We start from the raw sequence: 18440 nt of genomic DNA on the forward strand, positions 1-18440 counted from the left end.
AATGTGTATGTATACATGTGTGCATGACAGCTCAAGCACCATCTAATCATAAAATAATATTGTAAAAGTCAATCAAGAACGAGTTTGGTATAGTGGTTAAGACACAAGGTTACAAACTAGAAGCACAAAGGCTCTTTCTCTCTCAGATTTAGGAAGAAGAAAAAGATAATCCTCTTCCCAAAATGCTGCCAAGAAAACTGAGTAGCCCAGGCAACTGACTCAGAAGACAAACAGAGACACACAAAAACCAATTAGCATATACCTACATGAAACAAACCATTTTATGGGAAACAACGTGAAATCCATTACTCATTGTGTAATCTTGTTGAGTAGTGGGAATAATGACAGGAGACAGACTTCAGAAGGAACCTCTTTACTTGGCAACTTCTCTGTACAATCGGCAACTTGCAGTCTGACAGCTAGCCCTTTTATAGGGAGATGTCAGATGCATCAACCTATGGCATTTGAGTATTTTCTCCCCAAACATTGGACCTGGGTGAAACCATGTATGCAGTTGATACATAACATCCTCTATAACAGTGATTTTCAACCTTTTTTGAGCCACGGCACATTTTTTACATTTACAAAATTCTGGAGCACATTGAGCGGCCGGGGGGGGGACTAAAAAAAAGTTCGGACAAAAAATTATCTCTCTCTTCCTCCCTTTTGCTCTATTTCTCTCTCACTTCTTTCTCTCTCTATCCCTCTTCTTTCCTTTCTCTCTTTTTTGTTCTCTCTCTCTCCCTTCTTCTCTCCCTCTCTTTCTCTTGCTTCATTTTTCTCTTTCTTTCTCTCTTTCTCTCTCTTGCTCTCTCTGTTGCTTTCTTTATTTCTCTCTTGCTTGCTTTCTTGCTCTCTCTCTCTTTCTCTCTCTCTTGCTTTCTCTCTCCTGCTTTCTCTGTCTCTCTTGCTTTCTCTGTCTCTCTCTTTCTCTGTCTCTCTTGCTATCTCTCTCTTTCTCGTACACCACGCCGGCAACAACGGCATCAGGCAGTAGCCGTGGGACGTCGGCAGAGCGGTTGACTGCAAGTGGGAGCCCTGACGGCAGTGGCTGGACATGTTGCTGGGCTCCGTACATGCTGCGCTGGGCATGGGCACGGGACTGGCACCTCTGTCCCGACCCAGCCAGCGGGCCAGTGCCAGCCCCGCAGCACCAGCATGTATGGCGTCCAGCAACATCCTAAGCTGCCATCGTTGGTGCCTCTGCTCTGGAGCTCCCGCTTGCAGCCACCGCCCCTGGCTACTACGCAGTCCGCTGCTGCCGGCACGCTCCTGCTGCCAGTGCTGGTGCCCTGCCAAGCACCAAAGGTCACTTGATGCCACCAGGAAAGCTCCAGCCAGGCGGGGTGCTGCTGGTGTCTCCGCCCTGGAGCTCCCGCTCACAGCCACTGTCCTCCGGCTACTGCCCAGTGCCGCTGCTGCCGGTGCCCTCCCGCTCCCACTGCCGGTGCCCTCCCACCGGGCCCCAAAGGTCACTTGACGCCGCCAGGGAAGCTCCAACCTGGCGGGGTGCTGCCGGTGCCGGTGCCTCTGCCCTAGAGCTCCTGCTCGCAGCTGCTGACTTGCTGGCTACTGCCTGGTGCCGCTGCTGCCGGCGCCCTCCCGCTGGACCCCAAAGCTCACCTGCTGCAAAGAAGTAAGGTGCAAAACAGCTGCAAAGAAGGAAGCTGTGAAGAAGGAAGGCGCAAAAAAGAAGGCGCGAAGAAGGAAGCTCAGGTTCTGGTCTCGGAAGCTGAGCTTCGTGGCACACCTGACCACTGGTTGAAAAACACTGCTCTATAATGAGACCAGTATAGAGAAGGATTGTATAGGAGTCCACATCCCTTGGATCTTTCCTACATGGTGCTCATAAGTTTGGGATTTTACTTGCACAAAATGAGGGTGCAGATACCACCTACAGGAGACCATACACAAGTTAATGCATTGGTTCCAGGATGCCTCTACTAGAGGCAACCCAAACTTGTTCTAGCCTTGTTCAGGATCATGATTTCCATACCATCTCTAATTTGGGCAGGAGGTCATTGTCAAATTGAGAAACATCAGTATATTGATAATACCTTACCCAAAATAATTGATGACGTGTACTAGTGACTTAATATAGATTTTTTTTAATAAAGGAAAAAGGGTTGTATGACATGAGAACTACAGTATATTAGAATATTTATAGGTTTGATTTCATTTCCCATTGCTTCAGCAAATTGAAATGGACTGGAACTGAACACTTTCAGTCAGAAGGGTGTTTATCCAGGACTAGCAAAACAAAATAAGAATGGCATTGTTTTCCTAAGCAGAAATGAGACAGTAACAATAGTAATTGGGTACAATGTGGTCAGTGACTAAGTAACATTAATGAAACTATACAGGCATCGCTGACCATTTCAATAGCTACTTCTGTTCAGTTTTCTCAAAAGACACCTTACAAAATAATACTATAGAGGGATATAGCATTGCTTCCAGCTGTACGGATTCAGCTCCAGTGATCTTAGAAGCCGATGTCTTAGAAGAACTTGAACGATTAAAGATAAATAAGGCAATGGGTCCAGATGGCATCCACCCCAGAGTTCTTAAAGAACTCAGATCTGTCCTTGCTACCCCCCTGACTGATTTGTTTAACCAATCCTTGTTAACAGGAGAAGTTCCTGAGGATTGGAGAATGGCCAATGTTGTGCCTATTCACAAGAAGGGCAGTAGAGAAGAAGCTGGTAACTACAGGCCAGTTAGCTTGACATCAGTTGTAGTTAAAATGATGGAGACTCTACTCAAAAAGAGGATAAATCAGCACCTAAAAAACAATAACTTATTAGACCCAAATCAGCATGGCTTTACTGAAGGTAAATCATGTCAGACTAATCTCATTGATTTCTTTGACTATGTCACAAAGGTGTTGGATGAAGGTGGTGCCGTGGATATTGCCTACCTGGACTTCAGCAAAGCCTTTGATACGGTTCCACATAAAGAGCTGATAGATAAATTAGTGAAGATTGGACTTAATCCCTGGATAGTTCAATGGATTTGCAGCTGGCTGAAGCGTAGACATCAGAGAGTTATTGTTAATGGCGAGTATTCTGAGCAGAGTCAGGTTACAAGCGGTGTGCCACAAGGATCTGTTCTGGGTCCTATTCTTTTTAATATATTTGTGAGTGACATAGGGGAAGGTTTGGTAGGGAAGGTTTGCCTATTTGCCGATGACTCTAAAGTGTGCAATAGGGTTGATATTCCTGGAGGCGTCTGTAATATGGTAAATGATTTAGCTTTACTAGATAAATGGTCTAAGCAATGGAAACTGCAGTTTAATGTTTCCAAATGTAAAATAATGCACTTGGGGAAAAGGAATCCTCAATCTGAGTATTGTATTGGCAGTTCAGTGTTGGCAAATACTTCAAAAGAAAAGGATTTAGGGGTAGTGATTTCTGACAGTCTCAAAATGGGTGAACAGTGCAGTCAGGCGGTAGGGAAAGCAAGTAGGATGCTTGGTTGCATAGCTAGAGGTATAACAAGCAGGAAGAGGGAGATTATGATCCCACTATATAGAATGATGGTGAGACCACATTTGGAATACTGTGTTCAGTTCTGGAGACCTCACCTACAAAAAGATATTGACAAAATTGAACGGGTCCAAAGACGGGCTACAAGAATGGTGGAAGGTCTTAAGCATAAAACGTATCAGGAAAGACTTAATGAACTCAATCTGTATAGTCTGGAGGACAGAAGGAAAAGGGGGGACATGATCGAAACATTTAAATATATTAAAGGGTTAAATAAGGTCCAGGAGGGAAGTGTTTTTAATAGGAAAGTGAACACAAGAACAAGGGGACACAATCTGAAGTTAGTTGGGGGAAAGATCAAAAGCAACATGAGAAAATATTATTTTACTGAAAGAGTAGTAGATCCTTGGAACAAACTTCCAGCAGATGTGGTAGATAAATCCACAGTAACTGAATTTAAACATGCCTGGGATAAACATATGTCCATCCTAAGATAAAATACAGAAAATAGTATAAGGGCAGACTAGATGGACCATGAGGTCTTTTTCTGCCGTCAGACTTCTATGTTTCTATGTTTCTAACCCTTCAATATGACAATTATCCAATTTTATGCTGTAACCACTGATGTAGAAGAACAGGAGGTTGACAGGTTTTATGGTCACATTCAAACTGAAATTGATAGAGCACGTAAGCAAGACATGTGCTTATGCCTGGAGACTGGAATGCAAGTGTTGGACCTCAACCCATTCCTAAGAGACTTGTAAGGGTTGTGCATAAATGCACCAGCGTGCCTACCGTCCCTATCCTAATGTCCCCATGTTTTCCTAAAATATCATGCATTCATAACCATGCTTGTACATCTTCTATATTCACAATCACGTTTATACATTGGATTTGGTAGAAGCAATAGCAATAGCATCACTTCACAGTGCTTTACAGCCCTCTCTAATTGGTTTACAGAGTGAGCATATTGCCCCCAACAATCTGGGTCCTCATTTTACCAACCTTGAAAGGATGGAAGGCTGAGTCAACCTTGAGCCAGTGAGATTCGAACTGCTAAACCTCTGGGCAGCTGACAGTCCGCAGAAGTAGCCTGCAGTAGTGCATTCTAACAAATGCTGTTAAAAAACATAGATTTTTGTGAACTACATCCAACATGGACTAATACGGGTCACTTCCTACAATGCCTACAATACAGAGATATTTAATCTTCTTTATTCTAAAGTCAAAACAGATGGAATGAGCAAATCCCAATTCTGTACACTAGAGAGATCAACATTCAAGATATCATAGAAATGATGATCTATTTACAAGAACCATTGGTACTAGAACATGAAGCTAGATCAGTCTTTGGTCATTACTAAGTCAGAAGGAACTGATGGAATACCTGAAAAAATATGACAAGCAACAAAGGAATTACTTACAACCAGTGTTCCCTCTAATTTTTTTTTGGGTGGGCGGAAAAGTATAGTGTCTGAGCGGCAGTCCCTTCGGGACTGGGCGGCACAGAAATAATAAATAAATAAATAAACAAACAAACAAACAAATAAAAAACCCACCCTGTTTTGCCTCAGAGAATTTCAAAATAAAATACTGTACTGTGTGTCTATAACAGTGAGCTCATAATAGGGCAACTCTATCAATATCAAAATGCCACTTAAATAGTTGAGCTAGTTTCAAACTAGATTTTGATTTTCTTTCTCTTTTCCTTCCTCTCTTTTTTCTATCTGTTTCTCTCTCTTCCTCTCTTCCTCTCTCTCCTTCCCTCTCACTCTTTCCCTCTCGGCTTCTGGGCAGGTTTGGAAAACACTGAGTTGATGATGATTTTTAAGTGAGCGATTGCTCACTGCTCAGCTTAGAGGGAACTATGCTTACAACTATGCAAATGTTGTAAGTAAACTCAGTCAGCAAATCTGGAGAATAATACAATGTGGAACAGTTAGGAAAAAGTTGCTCCACAAACCCATAGCAAAGAAAGAATAGGATGTGCAAACTATTGTACAGCATCCTTAATTTCACATGTTAGAATGTAAGCAAGAGGCCCATCTTCAAACCAACTTTTGGACTTTCCATATTCATTTAACAATAGAAAACAGAATTAGTCAAATTTTGATCTGAATCTGATGTTGTGGCTTTTCTGAGCTTTACTAGAAAATACCAAATATCCATGTCATCTACAGTCTTAATTCCTTTAAGGGAATTAATCAGATGAATTCAACAGACAAACATATGAATTAATCAGATGAATCCAACAGACAAACATATAAGCAAAGACACTGTTTGAGTAACTGGTACACATTAGCCAAAGGCCATGGATACATTTCCTCTTGACATCGCAGTCCATAGAAGTAATGTAGTTTGCTGCTTACATCTTCCGGAAAAGTTAGGGTCTATTTTCCCCTCAACCCCCACTCCTGATGCCCCATATCTATCTGTAATCAAGAAGCTGGCACAAAGGTGTTGTGAGAATCTCTGAGCCTGGATGGTGAGAAGAGGTCATCCTGGGACACTAAGAATTTTGAAAATGTCTCTGGAACCAAAAGAGAAGGAGTCAATGAAGATGGCCATTCTCTCCCCCCCTCCCTGCCTTCAATTCTCAAGAAATTACAGCAGAATGAAAGCATGCAAGGCATTCTACCCACAGTACTTCTCCCCCACCCCACCCAGACTCCAGAATGACTGCATTCTAATAGGAACCTGACATAAGTGATCTTAACAAGTCAAGTTGCAAATAAACATTTATTACTAGTGAACCTTGTATTTTTAATAATATCTTTGTGGTAACTATATTACTGTAAAGTATAAGACGCACATTTTTATCTCCCAAAAGAGAGTGGAAACTTGGGTGTCTCTTTATTTATATATGTATTTATTTATTTATTTATTGGACTTATATGCCGCTGTTCTACAAAGACTACACCGAATGTAGGCCCATCCAGCCACTCCTTCTCTTTGGTCTCTGCCTCCCAGCAACTTACCACCTTGCAGCAAACATCACAGAGCCTGATTAGCACAAGCAACTAATTATCAGCCTCCTAACCCAGAGCTGATTCAGGAGGCTGCATGTTTGAAAGAAAAACATTTGTGATCATTTGTTGGAAGTTTTAAAAAAACCTTACATGAAATATTTTATTTATCATATTTTGCTTTTTAATAATTACAAGTTATGTATGGTATGTTTGTGTGTATGTTTGTTTTTTATAATAAGGGTTTTTAGTTGTCTTATTAAATTGGATTGTTATATGTTGTTTTTTATCATTGTTGTTAGCCGCCCCGAGTCTGTGGAGAAGGGCGGCATACAAATCCAATAAATAATAATAATAATAATAATAATAATAATAATAATAATAATAATGTCAGTCATTTAAGGAAAGATAATGCAGCATTGTTAAAGCCCCAAATCCTGTTTTCCTGCCTTTCACTCACCTTACTTTCTATATGTAACTAAAAGGGTACCCTGGAACAGTATCCTTTTAAACTGTAATATAGTTTAATTGCATAATAATTTTAATTTTAATACCCAATTTTATTTTCTAGTTATGTGTAAAAAAACTTTTTTTGTTCCTTGGCAAAGCCTGTCAAACTGCTATGGCCACCTTCAAGATGGGGTATGAAGGAAATGTAGAATTAATTATTCCAAGAATGGCTGAGATATATTTCTGGTATGTGCTAGAGATTTAGAAATGCTAGCTAGAATTTTAGAAAAACCACCCCAGTGTCAAACAACATACAGCAAGAGTTATTCAGATGAGCAATGCTGCATGACAATTCTTCCCATAACAATGACATTCCTAAGACTAAGACAACTGACTTATAATCTTTTGACCAATAAATGTCCTCTAGAACTGTCAAGATTTTAATGGGGGGAAATGTAATGTAATTGAAACCAATACCTTCCACCTTTCCATTAGACACAGTTGGTGAACATCAGAGAAACAATAGTTTAATTAACATTAGTATCATTTGACACTTTTTTGCTTTACTCTGTTTCCACTTTCAATAATAACATACAGTGTTCCCTCAATTTTCGCGGGTTCAAACTTCGCAAAAAGTCTATACCACGGTTTTTCAAAAATATTAATTAAAAAATACTTCACGGGTTTTTTCCCAATACCATGGTTTTTCCCACCCAATGAGGTCATATGTCATCGCCAAACTTTCGCCTGCCTTTAATAAATATTTTTTTAATAAACTTTAATAAATAAACATGGTGAGTAATAATCTGAATGGTTGCTAATGGAATGGAAAATTGCAATTTAGGGGTTTAAAGTGTTAAGGGAAGGCTTGTGATACTGTTCAAAGCCCAAAATAATGTATTTACTTCCGCATCTCTACTTCGTGGAAATTCGACTTTTGCAGGCGGTCTCGGAACGCATCCCCCGCGAAAAGTGAGGGAACACTGTATATGCAGGGGGAAATGGATTTCTATGCTTAGTCAGAAGTTACAGAATGATTAATCAAATAAGCTTATTTATTTTAGCTTATTTATTTCATTTGATACACCACTGACTACTTAAGTCCAACAATGCAAGACAGATATGTTTAAGGACCTTTTTAAAATGAAAACAAAGTTGTGAGGCCTGTCAAAGATATTTTTAAGGATCTTTTCAAAATTTCTAGCTAACATTCCTAAGGGGCACTTTCCCAAGAGCTGGGAGAAGGCTCAGTCCAAAATTAACACCAGATCAGCAGGCACCAGTTCTAGATCCACCTCTTCAGATGATCTCAGTAAAGGTGGACATTCATAGAGAAGTTGGAATTCTGTCATACAGCCGGTATTTAAGCTGTGCGGGGGTTTTATGATAATGATCAGACCTTGCCTTTTGCCCTGAAAGCCACTGAGTTATGCTAGAGCTTTAAGCATAGGTATAATATGACCTCTGGGTATTTTTCTGCAACACCAACTTGATTGCCAGGTTTTGCACTGAGAGAAATGCTTGGACATAACACAAAAGACCCCATTAGCATTATTATGCTTAAGCCTGCATGTTCCTGGATTGTGCACCTAATATATCAATTGAAATTGATAGATGGTACTCCTAATAAGTTCCTTATTCCAGGAAATCAAAGAATAACAGGGGTTTAGAAGTATCTCCAAACTACGTACCTGCTCCTTCTGGGATTATTGTTCTATAATTGGATCACCTTTTGGAACAGTGTCCTCTCAGAATGAGCTCTTCCATCCTGTCTGGATTCAGTTTCAATTTCTTCTTCTTCTTTTATCCTTTTATGACTGCAGGAGCCATACTATTTTGGGGAAATATTACAAATAGACCTGATGTCACTAACATACTCTTATCACACTGTTCTGTCGGGCTCTCTGGTAGAATCCTCCCAAAAATTCATAGGTACAAATTTCAGACACACACACGTTTGAAAATTCAAAACAATATTCTTTATAATGAAAATTCACTTAAACCAAGCCCTCTTTTGGTATAGCAAAGAGCACTTGTCTCCAAACAAACTGGTAATTTGTACAAGTCCTTTATCAGTTCTGTGATACTTAGCTTGCAGCTGTGAGGCAATTCAAAGTCCTTCTTTCACAAAGTGAAACACACTTTACTCTGGTTTAGTTTCAAAGCAGGGAAAAATCAGCACACAAAAAGTCAAAGTCAGTAACACAGTCATGAAACACAACGATCAGATAATCCTCCACAATGGCCAAACCCACAGGCTGCTATTTATAGCAGCCTCACTAATTACCACAGCCCCACCCAACCACAGCTGGCCTCATTTTCTTTGATAATAATCTCTCAGTTGTTGTTGCCTATGCATCGCTCTCCGCATGCGTGGCTGTACCATTAACTCTTGTTCTGAATCCAAGGAGGAGCTAGATAATTGATCTCCTTCTGAGCTGTCTGTCACACTCTCCTCCTCCCTGTCACTCATGTCTTCTTGGTCAGAGGAGCCTTCATCATCAGATTCCACCGGGGGCAAAACAGGCCTATAGCATGTGGATGTCTCCCCCACACCCACAGTCCTTGGGGCAGGAGCTGGGCCAGAGCTAACCACAACACACACCAGATTAACCACTCATAATTTTATGTAAGTACTGAAAAGCGTTGGAGGACACCTTACCACAATTCCCATTTTGAATAGCAACTGTCTTCAAGCAACACTATATCTTAAATCTGCCAGTATTTATTCTCTGCAAAGCTGTGATTCTTATTCCTGAATCTCTGGGGGAAGGAAGAAGGATAACATGGATAATATCAAAAGCTCCTAAGAGGTTGAGAAGAAATAGCAGAATCGTGCACCTTCTCCAAGCGGAAATCATCCATCAGAGTGATTAAGACAATGCTGCTTATCTTTATCTGAATCCGATTTGAAATAGATCAGGATCCTGCTTCCTTTAGAATTGTCAGCCACTGAGAAAGCATCCCTATTTCATTCAATTTACCCAACATGTCAGGTAGCTAAAACTGCCTTTACCCGAGAGATCCTTAAGAGGATTCTTAAAGTCTAAAAATTGTCTCCTTTAAATAAAGTATCCTGCCATGCCATCTCATATTTATAATTTTAATTAAGGCATTACGGATAATTTCATACAGAGAAACTATAAGCCACACTGCGAAGCTACAGTAAAAGTGGTAAATGTTACTACTCCAAGCAGCCCTGTCCGCTTCTTTGGGCATCAGAAATCAAAAGTGACCCAGTGTAAAACTAAACAAGAGTTTCTTGTATTAAAAAAGGTGACATTTGGAACGGACTAGTCTTTTAAGGGAAAAATTGTCATTTATTCCAACCTCTTATGACTTTGGCACAGTTGGAGAAACAGCTTTATAGTGTAATGCCCGAAATCTAGCAATGGGCCGTCCCTCCTTCCCAATTACGAAAAAAATTAAAAACCTAATCCAGGACCACATAGATGGAACATGTACATTCTGTTCATTTGCTCATCCTTTAACATTATTTTTGTGCTTCTCGCAAGCCTGAGAAGAAATTGTTTGTTCTGCCAGTGTGTAACCTTTCCAAGGTTACAGCATGCAATCTGCTTATGGTCGTTGGCTGACATTTTAAAGGCTTGCTTTTCCATTGGCTGGCATGCTTCTGTCTTCAATGTTCAAAATTATTCTAAAATCTGCTTTTTAGCGAAATAAAAAGCCCGGCAACTCAAATGCAATGTACCTCTTAAAAACACTGCTGAAGAATAATGTAGCATTGCCTTTCATTTTATTTATTTATTTATTTATTTATTTATTCATTCATTCATTCATTCATTCATTCAATTTTTATGCCGCCCTTCTCCTTAGACTCAGGGCGGCTTACAACATGTTAGCAATAGCACTTATTAACAGAGCTAGGCTATTGCCCCCACAATCTGGGTCCTCATTTTACCCACCTCGGAAGGATGGAAGGCTGAGTCAACCTTGAGCCGGTGATGAGATTTGAACTGCTGACCTTCTGATCTACAGTCAGCTTCAGTGGCCTGCAGTACAGCACTCTACCTGCTGCGCCAACCCGGCTCTTTGGCTCATTCAATGGAGCTTCATTTCTGAATAGCTGTATACAAACTTGCAGATGTCTCAGAAATGGAAAGGAGTTTTTTTATATTTACCGATCTTTTTTTTTACATTTTGTACTTTTCCTATCAACACATTAAGTTGGTGTGCAGTTTTATAATAGGATAGCAAAACAGAAATATTTACTGAATTGTCACAGGAGCTTTTGTGAATACTTGCAGTGATGGGCCTCTTCCAACATCAGCCGTAAGCCTCAGGGGATTGGAAGAAAAAAGGTAGAGAACACACCTTTAAAAAAAGGTTGGTTTTTGTCCAAGATCTATGCTAAAGTTCTGTATAGTTCCTTAACACATTGTTCTATTCAATTCTGAGTTTGGTATGGCCCTCCCATCTTCCACTCCCAAATGTTTAATATGTACTCTGGTATAGGGAGAGATTTCAATATACATGTATGTAGGTTTTCTTATCTGACACAAACAAAACCAGTTGGAATTTCCTCTCCAGAACAATGTGGGCTGGGTTCATTTGAACTTATTGATTTAAGATAATCTATTTGAAGTCAACATAAAAGGAAATCACAGATAATTAGCTTCAATGCAAAATTATTATGCATCTTTGATTAACTGTCTTTTAATACTGGAGAAGATAGAATGTGATTTGGTTGCGGAGGTACCAAATGTATTCATTTACTCAGATGCATGCCTATATATGAGTAAGGATAGCAACAATTGTAGAAAAACGTAACTTCTGGCACCACTAACCATTACTGGGATTGATCAAAGCTGGAATTCAACTAACAATGAAAGAAGCCCTGGAGTATATTCCTCAGAATACTTGAGTAAAATGCAGCATTTATGCATTGGGGCTCCTAATAATTTTCTGCCAATATCTGTGCTTAAACTTTATTCTTGTTTTAATCACAATAAGTAAGATAAAAGTTCCTGGAAAAGTGATTCAATAGGACTGGGTGGGTTTCAATTTTTTTTTTACTACTACAGTACTCTGTGAGCATGATTTAATTTTGTGGGTGTGGCTTAATTTCATGAGAGTGACTTGAAAACCATGTGACTGAGTGGGAGTGGATTGACACCCATGTGATCAGGTGGGAGTGACTTGACAGTCATGTGACTGGGTAGGGAGTGGCTTCATGGTCATGTGACTTGGTGGGTGTGGCCAACTCAATGTCACTCATGTCAAGGGATGCTTTGCCTGGCCACTCCACTCCCAGCCATACCTTGTCACACCCAGTCTCAAGGTATTTATAGATCTGTAAAAATGTTGTTCACCCTTTTTCAATTTTATTACTTACATACTATAGATGTACTTTCATGGATCACTGAAAGGAGGAAATGTCTCACATGCTTTGCCCGAGAGTGTAATAGACCAGGGTCTCCAACTTTTTGGACCTCAAGGACCACCAAATTCATAATTTTAAATCCCATGGATCACTGGTGGTGATGGGAGTTCAGCTGCCTACCTGTCTGCTTCTGCGAGGCCTCCAGGTGGGAGGCTCAAGAGAAAATGTCTGGTCCAGATGGGTGGACTGACAGTGGCTTGCTGATGTTGGTGGGAAAGTCAGTCCCATATTCTAGACCTGTGGTTATAGTCTCTGCTTTCCTTTCTTTACTTTTCTTTCTTTTCTTTTTACATTCCATTCCTTTCCTCCTTTCCTTTCCTTCCATTTCCTCCCCTCTCCTCCCTTCCCTTCCCCCTTTCTTCTTTCCTTTCTTTTCCTTTCTTCCTTTTCTTCCCCTCCCCCTTTTCTTTCCTTCTGTCCTGTCCTGTCTTTCTTACTTTCTTGTCTCTCTCTCTCTTTCCCTCCCTCCCTCCTTCTTTCTTTCTTTCTTTCTTTCTCTTTCTTTCTTTCTTTCTTCTCTCTCTCTCTCTCTTTCTCTCATTTCAGCAGTGGGAGAAAGAAGAAAGTGCTCTGGGACTGGGAGGGCTGTGCTGTCCTGGAACATCGTTACTGCCACAGCCACCCTTCTCACCTTCCCGGCTTCAATTCTGACTCCAGGAAAGAAGGGAGGTTGAGTAGGGACAAAGTGTTAATGTGGGAGTGGCGAGGAGTTCAGGGCAGACGGTGGTTCATCTTTGTGCATGGAGGTCAGGTGAGCGGAGGGCAGGGGGTCCCTTGCTGCCCCTCCTCCACGCAACCTACTGCTCCCGATCAGTCTCCTCCTTCACGCCACCTGCTTCACTTGTGGGGTGGATGGGCTGGAACTTCTATGCTTCTTTGTTGGTGCAGTGGAATGGGACCGCGGTTATTCTCCTCACCCACTTCACCCTGCCTGAACATACAGCCGCTGTGCCTGCCTCTTGCCGGTTGTGGCTCCAATGGTGGCAGCTTTTTGAGATGCAAACTTGTCTGGAGCTGCTCCCCTGCAGTTTGTCCCTGCTGCCTCTGGGTCATCGGACCAGAATATCTCCGGGACCGCCTTCTGCCGCACGAATCCCAGCGACCAGTTAGGTCTCACAGAGTTGGCCTTCTCCGGGTCCCGTCAACTAAACAATGTCATCTGGCGGGACCCAGGGGAAGAGCCTTCTCTGTGGTGGCCCCAACCCTTTGGAACCAACTCCCCCCCAGATATCAGAGTTTCCCCCACCCTCCTTGCCTTTCATAAGCTCCTTAAAACCCACCTCTGTCGTCAGGCATGGGGGAATTGAGACTTTCCCTTCCTCCTAGGCTTATAAAATTTATGCATGGTATGTCTGTATGTATGATTGGTTTCTTAAATTGGGGTTTTTAAATGAACTTAAATATTAGATTTGTTTACATTATATTATTATTGTTGTTAGCCGCCCCGAGTCTACAGAGAGGGATGGCATACAAATCTGATAGATAGATAGATAGATAGATAGATAGATAGATAGATAGATAGATAGATAGATAGATAGATAGATAGATAGATAGATAAAGCAAGGCGGGCGAGAGGCGGCTGTATGTTTGGGCAAGATGATGGGGAGAATAGTTCGTCTGGAGCAGCTAAGCTATGTTTAAGCACGGCTATGCTTAGCTGTACCTGAATCCAGCGATGAAGAACCTGGCCCAAAGGCATGGAGCTAGATCCGCAGCTCCCCATCCCCTCTTCCCCACCTATCCCAACAGTAGGACTCAGAAGAATAGCAATAAATCACAGGGGAAAATTTACATTTTAAAAAACTCTTGACTAATAACCACATGGATAGAGTTAGTACGTAGGCCGGCAAAAATGACCTCGGGATTGGACTAAGTGGTGAGGGGAGGGAACAACCTCAGGACAGCGGCCACAACAGTGCTCGTCCTCACCTTTAGGCGTTCACATTTGGAGTCCTTCTTACCTCAGTAGCTGCTTGTTACCCTGGCAACGGGTTCTATGCTGCCACTACTAGCAGAGGCGAAAGCAGTGCCTATCTTTCCAATCTCTGTAGTCTTTCCCTTTGCCTCAGCTGAGGCTCAGCCTGTCAGTAAACAGATTGGCGTGCAAGTCCCTCCTAGCTCCCGCCCATTGTCCCATCGCCTTCATGGGGAGGACAGTGGGCCGTCTTGGGAAGCAAAGAGTACCCACATAGACATAGACACAGACACAGAGACACACAAACACACACACACATGTAAGGAGCTACTCTTAGCACAAACTACCACATAGAAATTCTAGAATAGGGGTCTGCAACCATGAAACTTTTAAGTGTTGTGGACTTCAACTCCCAGAATTCCCCAGCCAGCATAGCTAAATAAATAAACCAACTTTGTGCCACTGCCTGTCTGCCCACCCTGGTTCTGCTGAGAATAAACGTTGCCCCGAATCATTTGGGCTGGGGAAAAACTCCACCCACCTGATCCCTTTAGCCACTGGAGTTGTTTTTCTACTTTCCCCGGTTGCTTCCCTAATTCCTCCTGTTTCTCCCCCCCCCCAAACCTTTAGTAAAGTTTTGCTTTGCACAGTCACAAATAACTCATGTGGGGAGGAACTGTTGGGTTCTCTTTTAAAATTCAGCAGCGCCGATACAAAACTGGGAGGTTTCCTCATACTGATTCGGTGTATTTCTCCTTGCCAGTCCGTTTCCTTTTAGGAGTGCCTCCTACAAAAAGGGCTAACCATTCTGGTTTTTTAATGGTTGGTTTTTATTTTAATTTTTTTGGTAGTGTAGGAATCAGGCAAGTAACTGGGGAAAGCATTAGAGAACCATCTTTCAGCTGTGGCAAGGGGGACGTTTGCCCAGGTTCGCCTGGTGCACCAGTTGCGGCCCTATCTGGACTGGGACTCACTGCTCACAGTCACTCCTGCCCTCATCACCTCGAGGTTCGACTACTGTAATGCTCTCTACATGGGGCTACCTTTGAAAAGTGTTTGGAAACTTCAGATCGTGCAGAATGCAGCTGAGAGAGCAATTATGGCCTTCCCTAGGTATGCCTATGTTACACCAACACTCCGTAGTCTGCATTGGTTGCCGATCAGTTTCCGGTCACAATTCAAAGTGTTGGTTATGACCTATAAAGCCCTTCATGGCATCGGGCCAGAATATCTCTGGGACCACCTTCTGCCGCACGAATCCCAGCGACCGATTAGGTCCCACAGAGTTGGCCTTCTCCGGGTCCCATCGACTAAACAATGCCGTTTGGCGGGACCCAGGGGAAGAGCCTTCTCTGTGGCGGCCCCTCTGGAACCAGCTCCCCCCAGAGATTAGAACTGCCCCCACCCTCCTCGCCTTTTGTAAACTCCTTAAAACCCACCTTTGCCGTCAGGCATGGGGGAATTGAAACATCTCCCCCGGGCCTATACAGTTATGTATGGTATGCTTGTATGTATGTTTGCTTTTAATAATGGGGTTTTTAGTGTTTCTTTTAAATTATTAGATTTGTTATACATTGTTTATTATTGCTGTGAGCCGCCCCGAGTCTACGGAGAGGGGCGGCATACAAATCTAATAAATGAATGAATGAAGGAATGAATGAATGAATGAATGAATAAATAAATAAAGCAGGAAGACAACTCCAGTGGATAAAGGTGTGGGGGTGGGGGTGTTTTCCAGCCCAGATCAGGGGTAAGTTCTTGCTGCTGGTTCCTCGCCATGTGGGCACACCTTGTGGGTGCACGTATGCGCAGAAACGAAACATACAGGGAAAAAATGACGACCTCATGCACAGTGGTGAAACTCAGCTTCCATGCATGCTCAGAAGGGAAAAAGTTTACATTTTTTAAATTAAAAATAGATGGCAGTACCCATGGAATGGCACTGACCGATCCTTTGCGGTGATATCATCATGATGTCACCAGAGGGTCACTACCAGTTCAGCCGAACTGGTCTGAACCAGGAGGAACTCACCCCTGCAGTGGAAGTGCAGTAGATCCATCTTTGCAATAGCAGATTCTTGTACAACAAAATTGAGCTAAATATTTGCCCTTGGTAATGGCCTATGAATATGAAAACAAGTTGGTAATTAATTTTAAAACATGTAATAATAAAGCAGGGGTGGGGAGTGATGCTGGCTCATTCATGATAGGTGGGAATGGGTTTACTATTGAAAAATAATACAATTTTTTCCTGGAGTTCTAGAAATTCCTGTCATATACTTCAAGTTAGTTCATGAAACATATTAAAGTGTTGTGGTTAGCTCTGGTCCAGCTCCTGCCCCAAGGACTGTGGATGTGGGGGAGAGATCCACATGCTGCAGGCCTGTTTTGCCCCCGGTGGGATCTGATGATGAAGGCTCCTCTGACCAAGAAGACATGAGTGGCAGGGAGGAGGAGAGTGAGGCAGACAGCTCAGAAGGAGATCAATTATCTAGCTCCTCCTTGGATTCAGAACAAGAGTTAATGATACAGCCACACATGCGGAGAGCTATGCATAGGCAACAACAACTGAGAGATTATTATCAAAGAAAATGAGGCCACCTGTGGTTGGGTGGGGCTGTGGTAATTAGTGAGGCTGCTATAAATAGCAGCCTGTGGGTTTGGCCATTGTGGAGGATTATCTGATCCTTGTGTTTCCTGACTGCTTTACTGACTTTGACCTTTTGTGTGCTGATTTTTCCCCGCTTTGAAACTAAACCAGAGCAAAGTGTGTTTCACTTTGTGAAAGAAAAAGGACTGTGAATTGCCTCACAACTGCAAGCTAAGTATCACAGAACTGATAAGGGACTTATACAAATTACCAGTTTGTTTGGAGACCAGTGCTCTTTGCTATACCAGAAGAGGGCTTGGTTTAAGTGAATTTTCATTATAAAGAACATTGTTTTGAATTTTCAAACGTGTGTGTGTCTGAAATTTGTACCTGTGAATTTTTGCAAGGAGTCTACCAGAGAGCCCGACAGAACATTAAAGAATGGTTTATTAAATAGGCTATATTTAGCTGGGTTTTCATCAACTCAGTTTTACAAATCATAATATACATTTAATACTGAAATGCAGAATTAGACAAGCCAAACACTCACACACTTACACACACACATGTGTATGTGTGGGTTTATGTGTATGTGAAGAAATATTAATTCCTTCAAATGAGAAAACAAAATAGTCTTCCCCCTCTTCCTAAAGATGAAGAAATATTAGCTACAACAATGGACTTCTGGCTCTTGTTCCTCCCCTAACCACATTTATAAAAGTTGAAGAACTTTCTTTATAAGTAAGGCACTTTCTAAGCTCCAGAGAATAGCCCTTTAACCACAAAAATGAAAGATTTTAAATCTCTCAGCTTTAACAGCAGGTTATCATAAGAAAAGCAAACTCTGTTTTGGACTTGGGCCAATTTCTGTTGGCCACAGCTACTAGGTCCTCTGAGTACAAATCAATTATATAATTATTCAACAGAGAGGTCAATTAAGTACCATACTCTTCCTTTCTTGCTTCGCTGATCTTCAGTGAAGATGTAAAGTTTTTCCAATGAATCTGAAGTTGGAAATTCTTATCTTCTTTTGGATAATGGAAATACTATTCTCTGAAAAGGTCTGGTAACATTTAGAAGCAACAGGCAATAGTGTCTGTTAAGAGAATTTTAAAAAAATTAAGGGGTCAAAATTTCCCCTTTTGGAGTGAATCTAGGAATTTTCTAAATGGCTTAAAACAAAACTACTCTAAGAACTTGGGAGGAGCGGAGAAGGAATTTAGCAATTCTATAAAAATTAGGTACCGTATAAGACGCACATTAGTTTTGGGGGAGGAAAATAGGGAAAATAATCTGCTTACCAGGTATTCATCTGGCTAGCCTCCTTAGTCTGGTCACCTTCAGCACATTATTTTATCCCCTGATTAAGGGCTTAAAAGATCTTTATTCTGAGAGAGTAACAATGAAAGAGCTTGCAAGCAGGTAAGAGCTAGGAGCATCATTAGCACCTGGTTAGGGCTGGAAAGAAACATTTGGAGCAAGCTAGACCAATGGAAAAAACCCTGCAAAGACTTAGGGCTTGGAAAACATTCTTCTTTGCAGAGAGTTAACAATGAAAGAGCTTGGGAACATTAATAGCAACTGGTTGGGGCTGGAAAGAAACATCTGCAACAAGTAAAGCAATGGAAAA

General features: G+C 41.7%; 1 long non-coding RNA gene across 1 annotated transcript; it reads right to left on the bottom strand.

Annotated features, from left to right (window-relative positions):
• Positions 1-5682: 5682 nt before the first annotated feature.
• LOC139158981 (uncharacterized) lies at positions 5683-18192 on the bottom strand. Its single transcript, XR_011557784.1, has 3 exons — positions 18112-18192; positions 8593-8732; positions 5683-6015 (listed from the first exon to the last, which is right to left on the bottom strand). It is a non-coding gene; the product is annotated as an uncharacterized lncRNA (long non-coding RNA).
• Between the last annotated feature and the right edge of the window lie 248 nt (positions 18193-18440).

The sequence above is a fragment of the Erythrolamprus reginae genome, chromosome 2 (genome assembly GCF_031021105.1).
Source record: "Erythrolamprus reginae isolate rEryReg1 chromosome 2, rEryReg1.hap1, whole genome shotgun sequence".
NCBI classification, from domain to species: domain Eukaryota; kingdom Metazoa; phylum Chordata; class Lepidosauria; order Squamata; family Dipsadidae; genus Erythrolamprus; species Erythrolamprus reginae.